At 34.5% G+C, this 12,599-nt stretch overlaps 1 protein-coding gene across 1 annotated transcript in view; it reads right to left on the bottom strand.

Moving 5' to 3' along the window:
* Positions 1–12,599, bottom strand: part of KCNH8 (potassium voltage-gated channel subfamily H member 8) — a 371,503-nt gene that overhangs the window by 164,267 nt on the left and 194,637 nt on the right. The gene's annotated exons all lie outside the window — the stretch shown is intronic.

Here is a 12,599-nt window from a genome sequence, read left to right as displayed (position 1 = left end):
CAATAAAAACTATTTGCATATTACTTTTTTCACACCAAAATAATGTAAATTATTCCAAATATGCACGTTATAGTTCTCTCTCATTCCTTTTTATAGCTAAGAGTATACCGTGTTAAGGATATAACTAGCCTTAGTTATTTTACTATTTTCCTATCATGAACATTTATCCAGAATTAAAAAAAAACAAAAACCTGTGTAGATAATCCTGGAATGAAAATTCTTGAGTGCAGAGAGCTTTGCATTGTTGTGCCAAGACATTCAGTAAATAAGTTACTAGCAGTGGGTATGTACATTTTCAATTTTGATATACGTAGTTCAAATTTCATTCCAGCAATTTATACTCCCAGCAACAATGAATGGGTGTGCCTGTTCACCACACACACATCAAAATTATGAAACATAAAATGTTGCCTAACATTTTGATAGTTGAAAAATGCCATATTATTGTTTGAATTTGCTTTTAAAAAATGATGCATGTGGATGGGCATTCATTTAAATATTTATCCATTTGCATTTATTTTTATGAAGTCTATTCATATTATTTTTGCCAGTTTTGAAATTAAGTTGGTACTTTTCTAATTACTTGTAAGAACTCTTTGTATACTAATTCCCATTTTCTTGTCATAAATGCTGCCAATATTCCCATTTTGTTACTTGACTTTGGATTTTATTTACGCAGTATAGAATTTTTAAATTTGTATGTTCTCAAACTTACAAATCTATTCGTTTGTGGTGTCTAGACATTATGTCCTGCGTAGCAAAACTCTCTTTACTCAAAAATTATTTTTAAAACTCTATGCACGCTTTCTTCCAACATCTTTATGTCTTTACTTCTTTTCAAAAGGCTATTGTCCAAGAGAAATAAATAAATTGATTATACGACATCAAGAAACATTTAGTCTTATTTGGTCAGTTGGTGAACATACAATTTCATCCTAAATAAACTGTATCTATACTAAAGTGATTGCAAAATAAAAAAATTAAAAACTATTATTTATCTAAGCTTCATCATCAAACCTCTATAGTATTATGAGGGCTGTCTGATTCCTCTTCTTCATAAAAGTGATTTGGTTTGGTTGCTACGTTGGGGAAACCATGTAACAATTATTGATGGCTCCTGTGTGCTAAGCCCTGTTCTAGAGCCTCAGTATTAATAAATTTCAATTAATCCTCCTAAGTACTTAGTGAGATAAGTATTATTATCCTCCACTTACAGATGAGAAAACTGAAAGATCTAATATCATGTCATATGATCAAGCAGCTAGTCAGGAGTGGAGCAAGCATGTGAAGCCAGGATTTTAACCACCCCGCATTTCCACTCCACCCTGGGATGCCTTTAATGACCAGAAAATAGGATGTTTTATTCACTGCAAAAGTCTAATCTGATGTTACATTTTTTTAAATTGTTCACCTTTTGCTTCATACTTTGAAAGAATGTTTGAAGTAAAGTATGATATATTACTATAGGCTTGAATCACTAAAGACTGATTAAAAAATACAAAGTAGAACATCAAAAGGGGCACTTTGTTTTGAAACTCATGGCTGAACAAAGTGCATTTCATCGTGTTGCTAAAAGTTAAGACCATGTCTTCATGTGTTCAGTTTTTTGCTCTGCATAGAACTCTTACAAATTGCATCTGAAAATGTAATCATTAACCCATCAGGGAGTAATTTTAAATATATTTAAATTTGAAAACAGCCAGAGTTTTAAAATAATGTCTACAGAAATGTGGTAGGAAAAGCCAGCAGGCTGCTTATGCAATATTAGTTGGTTATCAAATTGCCAGGCGGAATTACAATGCTAACTGCAAAATGGGCCAGATTAGAGATTTATGACAGCCAATAAGCCGATTCCTTCTTAGTGGAGAAATATAATTAATAGCTGAGATTTTCCAAATCAAGCAACAACAATTTATAGTCTTAAAAAAGGGCCCCTCAAAGGAAAATGTCAAAGAAATGTATCTTGATCTTGGCTCTAAATGGAAGAAAAAAAATTTTTCTTTGAAAAGTTTTAGTCACAATTTAACCCTCATGCAAGGCTGGGGTTGAAAACCATTCCACTTAGGTGATCTAAAATCTCCCAAGCAGAGGAATGAATTTTAAAAGATCCTGGGTTTGTGACTCCCTAATGAAAAAAAATCACAAATAGAATAGGGAGAAACTCATTAAAAAAATAATAATAAATACATGTATCTATACAAAATATTATGATAGCAATATTTGTAATTTGCATATACACACATATATATACATATGTATGTAATATATATATGTGTGTTTGTGTGTATAACTAGAAACAAGCCAAATATCCATAAACAAGAGAATGCATGAATTGTGGTAGTCATGACATAGGATATTAAAATTCCATTATACTGGACTTATGTGGGAATAAATGAAAAATGAATGAAATAGTACCTATTAGTATAGAAACAACTCAGAAATGTAATATTGAGTACAAAAGCAAGAAATAGAAGAACACTGACAACACGGCGACATTTTTATAATATTCACACACATGCAAAACTAAACAACATATTGTTTAGGGAAATGTATGTGCTGTAAAACTACACGTAATTACACGACTACAGCTAGCTGCAGACGTATTGGAAAATATAGTCTCTAGCTGGACCACCATGTGCTTTATTAAATGGTATTAGTAAAATTCTATTTCTTAAACTCAGTTTTAGATGTATGGAGATTTGTAATAATATTGCTACATTATGTATATATTATAAATATTACATTTTTGAATGTAAACAATATTTCACAACAAAGAAAGGACAAGACTAAAGTGATATGGGACCATTTAACAGGGGGACCTGATCAAATTCTTTGGAATTTGGTGGTGGGGGTGGGGATGTGGTATCAATTGCTTGAGATGAGTGACCCAGGGTTAAAATTTGAAGAAGGAATAGTTGTTAAGAAGATAAGATGAGGGGTAGCAGAGGAAAGAACATTCTTGACAGAGCAAATAAAAGGTGTGAGGGCCTTGGGCAGAAAGGAGTTCAGCATCTCTGAAGAACTGAAAGAAGTCCAAGAGGGTTGGAATATAGAAAATGGGAGATGGGCCGGCCCCGTGGCGTAGTGGTTAAGTGCACGCGCTCCGCTGCTGGCGGCCCGGGTTCAGATCCCGGGCACGCACTGATGCATCACTTGGCACTGATGCACCACTTGTTGGGCCATGCTGTGGCGGCGTCCCACATAAAGTGGAGGAAGATGGGCACGGGTGTTAGCTCAGGGCCAGTCTTCCTCAGCAAAAAGTGGAGGATTGGCATGGATGTTAGCTCAGGGCTGATCTTCCTCACAAAAAAAAAAAAAAAGAAAGAAAGAAAATGGGATGAAGAGAAGTAAAAAGGGAAACTAGAAGGTAGGCAGAAGCCAGACAGATCACCTAGGGCCTTTTAGGCCAGATTAAGAATTTTGCTTTTTACTATAATGAGATGGTAAAAGTATTAATTAGGGAAGAGCCTAAGCTGCTCTAGCAAAAAGACCCTAAAATATATGTATGTTGTGTCTTGAATAAGAAAACCATACACTCTGTGTGTACCTTTTTCATCTCACTTTCTTCTCCTTTCCTATAACAGAGCAGGGGTTACTAATCTAAAGTAGTGGAGCAGCTCTGCCATTCTTCCCAAGGAGCCTCCATCTTTGAGTCTAAGTCAACTCCTCTATAGGGAGGAGGAAGAGGAGGTGGAGGGCAAGAAGCTTCCTGTGAGGGAGCTGGAAGTTGACACATCACTTTTACTCACACCATATTAGCTACACTCAGCTACAAAGGAGGCTGGGAAATATAGTCCATAGTTGGGCAGCCATGTGTCCTGTTAAATCTTAGTTGTAAGTTGGAGGGGATTCTATTATTAACGAATGAGTTCTGGAAGATAATTAACAGTTCCTATACATGAAGCCATAGCAAGGTTTTAAGCATTCAAATGACAAGAGAAAATTTCAGTTTTCAAAATAACACGTTGACTTGTAGTATAGGAATTGATTAGAAAGAGTCAATAGAGGTTGTTAGGAAATCACTCAGGACGTCATTTTAGTAGCTCAGTTGAAACACAGCAATAGCTTAAACTGGAGTGGTCACCATTGAGGAGTGAAGCTGACACATCTGAAATACACTTCAAGAGTCAAGTTGCCTGGCTTTGTCATTTAATTGATCATGAAATGATCTAGCAAGAAAGGTCAGAGTGAGAGGAGAAAAACTAGGCCCTCCAAAATGTAATAGGCCAACTGTGAGGCAAAAAAGAGTTTGAAAAGGAGAAACACAAAAAGGAGGGAAATGATAAATGTGGTGTCAGAGAATCTGAGGGAAAAGAATATTTCCAGAAAGAGATAGAGGTCATAGTGTCTTCACACCTTACTTTGAGTGATTCTCCTTGAGTGGAAGAGTCATCCCATCCCTCTCTTATAATAGGAGGGAAGGAGGAGATTGACTATACATGGAGGTGAACACATGGGTTTGAGAGCAGGAAGATGAGATAGCTACTGTTTAAGAGCTTCTCCCTCACTCCTTCCCTCCCCTCACTCCTGCTCTCCTTCTCTTCCTCCTTCCCTTCCTTTCTTCCTTCCTCATTGACTTTGGAGGTGAAGTCAAATGCTAAGGATGAGAGGTAGTCAGTAGGATCTGGTGGTTTGAAGACAGAAAGAAATGCTCAAAATATTTCTTGTGGAGGATAGGTGTTCAAGCCCAGTAGGGAAAGTGATGGTTTTGTTGGGGAATCTGACTGCCCCATTGGAAGCTGCTAATAACACATTTAGAGTGGTTCCCATCTCCCCCAGTATAGGTTTTAACCCAGTATTTCTTAGCCACCTGTGTGCAGGTCAGGGAAAATGGATTGTTGCTTCTTTTGTTTGCAGTTTTGCCGGATGGATATAGAGAAAATACGGAGGTGCAAAAGAGTTCAGGATACATGAAAAAGAGAGTTTAAAATTGTGAAGCATGGGGGCTGGCCCGGTGGTGCAAGCGGTTAAGTGCCTGAGCTCCACTGCGACGGCCCCGGGTTCGCCGGTTCGGATCCCGGGCACCCACCCATGCACCACCTGTCAAGCCATGCTGTGGCGGCGTCTCATATAAAGTGGAGGAAGAGGGGCATGGATGTTAGCCCAGGTCCAGTCTTCCTCAGCAAAAAGAGGAGGATTGGCAGATGTTAGCTCAGGGCCGAACTTCCTCACCAAAAAAACAAACAAACAAAAAATTGTGAACCATGAAATGAAGATAGAAGGAAAACGAAAACAGTAGTGGACTAACAGATAGGAAGAAGGTGAAGATTTCAATGATCTGGAGGTTACTATCAGGTCAATAAAGGTAAATGAGTAAGATACAAGGGGAAGAGATGCTGTGTCAGTAAGCAGGATGATTAAATAAGGAATTTCAGTTATTGAGCAATACTGAGTGAGGATAATTTCCAGGAAAAAAATTAAAAGTTATGTTTACACTCCAGTGAGTTAGGACTTCTCAACAAAACATCATGTATTAGCAATGTATTAGCCCCTGTCATGTTCTAGGCATAAGGCTAGGAACTTTGTCTTCGTTCTCATCTAATCCTCATTTTGCTAGGCATTAGTTTTCCATTTATTGAAAAGCAAGCTAAAGGTCATAGAAATTGTGTTATTTGCCAAAATTCAAAGTAGGAGAGCTGATATTTGAATCCTTAATGATTTTACTCAAAACATCATGTTCTTTCTACCTCACTATAGTGGATTATAGACAACTAAGCAGTAGCCTCTTAAAAGATATTTTCACTCATCTGTGTTATCCTGTTGAGTCAAAATGGATCTATCTGCTAGAGAGCAATTATTTCCTCTGCTATCTTTTCTCTTCCCACTTCACTCTTTTCTTGCATCAAAAGAGACTTACACTAGAAAATGTTCCCTCTCCAGTTTTAATTTTAGGCTCTATTTCCTTTCCACTCATCCTCATATCCTTCCTTTTACATTGTAAAATATTTTTATAGTATGCTCTTTCTTTATAGTAGATCATAGGTTCCCATTTAAATATTAATTCAGAGACTTCTGGTTTAAGATGGCTAAAAAATAGCCCTTATTAAAAAATTACAAGAAAACATATAAATCATGAATTTTTATGCTCTGAATTATATAAATTTAACGGAAAAAAAATTGTTAGAAACACAAAAGAAATTTTAAAAGCCAAATCACGGTGAAATAATTTAACTTCTCTCAGAAATTGGTAGATTATGATGGCAATAAATAAATACAATTATAGGGAATTTTGATACTATTTATTATCTCTAATTAATGAACATGCATGTATGACTCCATCCAACACTCTTTTCACATGCTCATAGAATATTCACCATAGTTGATTTTGTTCTGCAAAGACAATTTCAAAATATTTCAAAAAATAGAAGTCATGTGAGTGAAAAAACCTTCCATCTACTTTAAACTCTCACCATTTGGGTTTCCTTAAAAGTTCTCTATACCTCTTGATTTTAAAAGAAATTAGTATATGAACTTACAAACTTTTAGAAATGAATGAATATTGTTTTAAAAATGAAATAATGTTACCAAGAATACTTGATATCTAAACCCAATGGATATTATCAAAGATGGTTCAGAGGAAAATTAATACTTCAAGTGCATGTATTATAAAAGATATCATATATAAATATCCAATACATGAGAAAAAAATAGATATTTAAAACGTAAAATACGTAGAACTTTTCTTCAAGTCACAAAATAAATATAATAATTTATAAAGAGAAAACCAAATAAGAGTATACTAGAAGGATATACAAATGAAACGAGAAATAAATGAAATAGACAACAAAGTTAAAAAAAGTTATGATCAATAAAATCAAAGGAAAATAAAAGAATTGAACTTCTGGCAATTGTATTCAAGGAAAAAAATAGAGACAACGCAAACAATATTAAGAATTTAAAAAGGACCGTGAATTTAGAAGACTAAAAAATTATGAGATTACTTTGTGCAAAACTGTATCAGCATAGTTTTCTAGATTAAATGAATTTTTGGGGGGGAGGGTAGTCAATTACCAAAATAGGCCCCCAAAGTCGTAAAAACCTCAAATAGACCAATAACTGTAGAAGGAAGTAGAGAAAGAGACCTTCTCACCCATTCTGTTTATCACTCCCCACTAAAGCCTATTTCAGACAGTTTTAAAGGTCAGTGTTACCAAGCCTTAAAGGAACAAATAATTCTCTTAAAGCATCTAAGTACAAAAAAGCCTGAAAATTTCTGAATTCAAGCTGGCAGTCTGGAAAATTCTGGTACCAAAACTAGATGAGTGTAAAACAAAAAGATAACTATATACCATTTTGAATATAGATTAAAAATCCCAAATAAAACATTAGTAAACTGAATATAGAAGAGTATTAAAAGAAAATGTACCATGCTCATGTGGGATTTATGCCAAGGATGGTTCCATTTTAGGAAACCTTTGTATAATTTAACAGATTTACAGAGAAGAAAAGTCATACCATCATCTCAATAAATACTGATTTTTTTAATATAACAATAAATATTCTTATTTTTTAAAAAACTTCACAATAAGCAAGCAATAGAAGGAATCTTCTTTTACTTGATAGAGAATATCTATCAGTAACTGAGGGAAAACTCATATTTAACAGGGTGACATTAGAAGCTTCACAGTTTTTGTAATTTATAAAAAGACAATTTTTATAAAATAGAAAATTAATGTAAACTCATTTTGGAAAACTTGGAAAATACAGAAAAATAAAGAATGCCTGGTTGTTTTTATATGAAGGATTTCGTGCATTTCTTTCCAAATTTTACTGTATTTATTTTTTGTAAACTCAATTGCAATTATATAGCATATACACAGTTGTTCCTTGAATATTAAAAAATAATACATGTACATTTTACAAAATTTAGAAATGTAAAACAGTGTAATAAAGCTGGAAATGACTCTCATAATACCATCTGCTATGAATAATTTCACATTTTAGTGAATTTATTTTTTTATTTTGTTCTAGGCTTTTTTTTTTATGTCGTTGACTTCATATTATGTAATTAATCTTAAATATAAATTAACACAGGAATAATCACAGATCCTAGATATGAAGAAGGCTGAACGGGAAAATATCTGCCAAAGGACATGGGACTTTAACCTTACCCAATTAAGGAAAAAAAATCTATAACTCAGTTCATTCAAAATGATTTTAAATATATATATATATATATATATATATATATAAAATCATTTTTAAAAGGTTTGTAATGCAAATGGTCCTTTGGCCACTAATTAAGCCTTGCTTTTGTGACGGGAAATGAAAAGACTGAATGATTCGGCTGGCAGAGTTGTAGTGTACGCTGTGCTATATGCCCAGAGGCCCCTTCAGAATTAAAAGGCTTAAGTCTGTAATTGCTGGGTGTCCACCCAGAGCCCTCACCTCTTAGCCCTCAGTCCACTCTGGAATTGCCTTCAGCTGAAGAAAGTGACCTTGACCAAGGTCACCCCCGTTTCCCAGAGCAGCCTGCATTCACTGACTCGTCAATAAGGGGGTATAACGGAAAGCCCCCCCGCCCAACTCTGAAGGCCAACTGGGAGTTTTAGCTGCTGGTGTACTTGGAGTCAGCAAAATATCTTGTTGACACTGCATTGCAGCCCAACTTCTGCCTCTGCTCAGCCCTTCCTTCTCTTCCTTTACATCAGCGTTGATCCTAAAAGGACTCCCTAATAAACTTCCTGCAATCTCCATCTCAGAGCTGCTTCCCAGGGATCACGACCAGCATCAACAGTGTTGCAAGTTAACCATTGTTCACAGGGTCAGAATAACCACAGCTAGTTGGTGTTTAAGCAGTGATTTAACAGGGTAAGTGTTACCATCTGAACTGTGGGGTAAAGAAAGTGCCCCAGAAAAAAAATTTTTACTGATAAACACAGAAATGACTAGAAGGGGAAGAAGAATAATGTAGTGAATTGCTACAGGGCCTGGTTTACTCTATGAACTGAAGAATCCTTCCGGATTAATGTATAACCAGTCCAAACTGGTTTTGGAAAGATACAAATTTATAACTTCTGCATTCTTAAATTTATAATTTTGAATCATTTCTATTGGCTGGAATACATATTCAAGTAATTTTTTTCAGGTGACATCTATAAGTTATATATTCTATGATTTTCCACATACTGAATTGTACAATAGTCTATTGTGAATTTTGTTGCTCTGAGAGTGTCACAGAAGCCTGCTAATCTCTAGGTTTATCAGAGCAGTGGCATACCAAGACAGGATAGTGGGAGCAGTCCCAACCAGGTGTAGGCAATAAGGAGAAGTGTCATCTGTAGGACATTTAAAAACAATAATAAATCTAACTACACTTGGTCAGCTTTTTCTTCTCACCATGTGCTGGCAATTTAAATAATTTCAGTGACAAAACACTCCTCCTCCCCAAAAAATATTTTGTTGGTTTTGGTTCAAAACAATTGCTGTGGTTATTGTTGAATTTTCATAATAAATGTAAGGTTTAAAGTTTAGCACATTTATACTTCAAATTACAGACTGGGAGAAAATACTTTCAATCACTTATCTGACAAAGGATTCACATCTAGAATACATAAAGAACTCCCAAAACTCAACATTAAGAAAACTGCACAATCCAGTTAGAAAATGAGCAAAATACACGAAGAGATATTTCACTTAGAGGATATTAGAATGGCAAATAATCACATGAAAAGATGTTCAACATCACTAGCCATTAGGGAAATGCAAATTGAAACTACAATAAGATACCACTACACACCAACTAACAGCTAAAATGAAAAATAGTGACAATAATAAATGCTGGTGAGGAAGTGGAGAAACTGGTTGTTTCACACTTTGCTGATGGAAATGTAAAATGATACAGCCACTCTAGAAAACAGCTTGGCAGTTTCTTGAAAAACAACAACAACAACTAAATATATACTTAACCATACAAATAAGCAATTGCATTCCTGGGCAATTATCCCAGAGAAATTATGTCCCCATAAAAACCTGTGCAGAGTTGTTCTTCACAGGTTTATTTGTAATAGCCAAGAACTGTAAACAACCAAAATGTTCTGCAATCAGGGAATGGTTAAATAAACTGTGGCATATCCATACCATGGAATACCACTCAGGAATAAAAAGGAACAAACTATTAATATTAGTTAATATTCATATATAATTCTCTGAATGGAGATGGAGGACAGATTAGCGGTAGTCAGGGGTTAGGGATGGTAGAAAGTCGTGGGGTGGGTAGCAAGGGAAAGATATTTGCAGTGATGAAATAGATGTGTATCTTGATTATGATGGTGGTCACACAAATCTACCCATGTGATAAAATCTCATAGAACTATACACACATATGGCACCACTGTCAATTCCTAGTTTTGATATTATACTATAATTATGTAAAATGTAACCATTGGGAACATTGGGACCTCTCTTTCTCTACTATCCTTGAAAATTCCCATAAACCTATAACTATTTCAAAATAAAGAGTCAAAGAAACTACTTTCAGGTTATGTCTAGGTATTGGTCTGTTTTTATTGATTTTGAGCGCAGCATATTAAGGCCTTTTAATTGCTTTAAACATTTGAGACTCTTAAGTTGCATGAAAGCCTGCAGCTGGTTTTTCATGCATAGTGATGCTGGCCCATCCCAGGAGATTGTGTCAATTTAGAAAAGGAGTCCTTCCTCAAAGCATGTTACTTCCATCTATTATAAAATTGTTACACTGAACTGATCTCGTTAGAATATGACACTTTATTGTCACGTGCCAGAAAATTTATCATAAAAATAAACAAATGTATATATCTACAAGGCAAATGTGTGTATTTTTATACCCCACTCTTACACATTTAATGAGATACACACAGCTTATTGTTGTATTACTAATATTTAAAATAGAGCTAGTATATACAGGTATTTAATTTTTTTTAATGAACAAAATAAGAAAAATACTTCCCAATTATATATTTTGTATGGCATTATATATTTAAATATCTATTGATTATTGGGAATTTGGCTAGATTCTATGCTTATCAAATAATCATTGTCACCAGCATTATTTTCATCTCTTGTCTTTTTTAGTCTATTGTTCAAAGAAATTCTCAAAAAAAGGCGGTGCATACGACTTGATTCTGTATTTGACAGAGACATGTATGTTTTGTACTACTTCTGATATATAGATATATAAATATGCTATATATATATCCTACTGGTTCTGTTTCTCCTTAGTACTCGGACTCGGGTAAACCCATCACCCAGCTTCAACAAGTATGAATACATTTACAGTCTTGTTTAGTTTCACTCACTTTACGCCTCCAGGTTCTTCTGAGGCAAATTCAAGGCACCATTATCTATCCCTCTATCTACTTACATACATATACATACATATATGACAAAAAGTTTTTAAAATAGAATCACAATATCTATCATATCAATATATAACCACAATTCTTTAATATTATCACACATCTAGTCATTGAGAAACTGTGTTTTTTAAATTGGGATCCTTAGATTCCCAGGAGGTAGAGAAAATGTTTTAGGGATGGAAATGTGTGTGTGGGGGACAGGAAAAACGTCACCAGGCAAGGCATAAGGCCAGGAGGCCCCATTTCTATGTATCTATTTTAGAACATGGGCTTCTGAATGAGATTTTATTGAATGAAAGAACTCTGTCATTTAAAGAAAATGGAAATTACTAAATAGGTAATCTTGAATCAAAATAAAAGAGTGTTATTAGTTCTACTTTTTTTAACCTAGGGAAAAAGGTACACTTAGTAGAGAAGTATATTGAATAATGCAGTGGGTGTTTTAGCTTTACACAATTTCTGGTCTGGAAGATATATTATTATATTGTGTTAAAATCTCGCTGTTCATGACTTAGTACAGAGATCCTGTTGCTAGAGTAGTTACTTAATCGGGTTCTTTATTCACGTAGTTGATACATTCACTTCAGTCATTCTGTGCGAGGAATTTAAGTTACTAACTGGGGGAAGTTTGGGAGGAGGCTTTATGCAAGAATTGGCTAAAAAGACAAAGGGAGAATTGTTTTAGAATTCAATGGCAGACTTCAGTTTCCTTTGAATAGACCTCTTACTGAGTTAGAAGAAATCACAATAATGCCAGAAGATTATTACAAGAGCAGGTAGCTTTCCCATAAGAGTGAGAAGCAGAAATATCTAAAGTAATTTTTTAGAAGTCTGAGAAATCCATGCAGCAAAACAGCAGGAAATACAGTGAGGGATTAAGGTAAAACAATATTTAAGAATTCAGACATTTTACAAGTATTAGCAATTATAATAAATTATAGGTGTAAAGATCAAGATTAGTTTAAATAGTCAGAAAAAGCAATAAAACTTCTTTGTATAACTTAATATTTCAAATTGCAAAATGACTCAAGAATTATTCAGTTTATATTTGTTAGAGCAAGTTTATATTTATCCACTTTTAAATGTTGATAAATGTGATCTTTCAGATCACATTTTCCCTTTCTAGATTACCCCAATATTTCTTTTAAGAGTTAAATTCTTTAACATAATCCCCAATAAATTGAGCCAAAAGTTTTCTCCTAGTCTGTTTTCTACTTACCTGGCAACACTCAACTTAACTGAAAGAAATGGAGTGGTTATAAA

The sequence above is a fragment of the Diceros bicornis genome, chromosome 2 (genome assembly GCF_020826845.1).
Source record: "Diceros bicornis minor isolate mBicDic1 chromosome 2, mDicBic1.mat.cur, whole genome shotgun sequence".
NCBI classification, from domain to species: domain Eukaryota; kingdom Metazoa; phylum Chordata; class Mammalia; order Perissodactyla; family Rhinocerotidae; genus Diceros; species Diceros bicornis.
Note: the sequence above shows the minus strand (reverse complement) of the source record. Positions and strands in the feature narration are given on the sequence as shown.